Here is a 1,875-nt window from a genome sequence, read left to right on the forward strand (position 1 = left end):
TTGAAAACCCTTGTCACACAGCACATTATCCAAGTTTTTTTTTTCTTTTCTATATTACTTTTTACCATTTCTTCTGCAAGTAGTTTACTGAGCTTCTTTTTTTCCTGGTGGGCACGAATTAGGATATATAGCAGCTCGCTAAGAAAAACTCTACTTGTATATCCAAGGAAAACTAACTGTGGAAACAAAAGTAAAAAAGAGGAGAGGGAAAAACATATAAAGTAGCTAGAGAAGCTGGTTAATGGGGGGTACAATCATTTTATAGGGCATGACTCCATTTCATTGATCGGTTTGGTGGTCAGACCGAAAAAGCAGGAAAAGCTATTGAAATGTTTCTCTTTAATAAAATGTGTGTACATGGCCCCTTTCCATTCATGTTCTTGTACGTGGGACATTTGCAGGACGGAATCCGAGCATCGAGCATGCCAAAAATCCCTATTTCAATCTAAAACCAGGCAACCCAAGGATGAATGTTGAACCTACTCCCCCATTTTGGTGGCTTTCTACTTTCTAATGGAGCTCTTGACCCACTAAATGATTCTGTTGTTTCCCTTAATGCCCAAGCCGAGGAAAAGCAAATATAATACACCCATGAGTCCCATCAGATAGAGAATTTACTGCATTGGTCAAATTTTTAATCCATCAGCCATATGCCCTACTTTTAAAGTTTTGCCCATTTTTTGTTGAATATAGAATTCATCTACAAAAGTGAATTCATTTTACACACTTCTCACCTCACAAAATGTTTGTACCCCGAAAATTTTCATGAAGAGAGAGGGAGAGAGAGAGAGGAACTACTTAGCGACCATTTGATAATGGTTAAAGTTGCTGAACTGACAAAACTTTTTTTTTTTTGGGTCTTTTACTGGATAAAATAATTAAATAACAAAATATTCAAGGGTATAGCAATCCACCCAAGTTTTAAATTCATCTACAAAGCAATAAGGTTTTCAATGGAAGGAAATCTGTTGAACAGACCGGTAAACACAGCTTTAGCCTTTAGGAAAGGTCTCTGGACGATTCAACTATTAAAAGCTCTCTCCATTTTACAAGGCTGCCTGGCCGTTGCAATATCCACATTTTGTTTCATTCAATCAGGGGCCATTCATGCTGCATGCATCACATAAATGGCATTTTGCTTTCCTCAGTAATCGAATTAACGTCATCGTTGAAGGTGGAAAGGGAGGAAGAAATTGAAGAAAGAGTGGCAGAGAAACATTTTTTGATTTTTCTCAACTGTTGAAGCAATGAAATGAATTGGGGTGTTAAACTGTGAAAAAGCGTGGAAACCGGGCATCCTCTCTGCCTGGGTTTGCAGGTTTCCACTGGCATAGCATAATGCGCATGGACGTTGCCGCAAACGTCTCTGCAGTCTGCCTGAGGCTGACATTAATTTTCCAAAAGCTTTTAATGCATAATTTGATATTCAAGCAAAAGCTATGGGCTTACTGTTTGTAGATTGGCTCAGTGGTGGAATCCGCTTGTTTAGGAAATGGGGGACCTTTTCTTGAGATGGACGAAAGGGGTAGAGTTGGACTAATGCTTCCAATCTTTATTTATTTATTTGGCTCAATTAATTAAACTCGGCTATTTTACCGATTTTACAATTCATGTAGGACTCTGCTTTTATTATGGCTGTGTTTGGTTTGATATATATTTTTTATCAAACCAAACATGGCCTATAGTTATATAAGGTTTCTTGATCAGGTCCATTAGGGTGGGTTCTTCTCTAATTTCCATAATTTAGAAATGACTCATCCAATTTCTGAACTGTGGATGAACTTTGGGTTGGCTACATGTTTCAGTCCTCCTCCAATTGTCCTGGACCATTCAACATTCAATCTTATGTTAGTTAATAGCTTAATATTTGGCTCA

The sequence above is a fragment of the Nelumbo nucifera genome, chromosome 5 (assembly GCF_055504915.1).
Source record: "Nelumbo nucifera cultivar China Antique chromosome 5, China Antique-T2T, whole genome shotgun sequence".
Classification (NCBI taxonomy): Eukaryota; Viridiplantae; Streptophyta; class Magnoliopsida; order Proteales; family Nelumbonaceae; genus Nelumbo; species Nelumbo nucifera.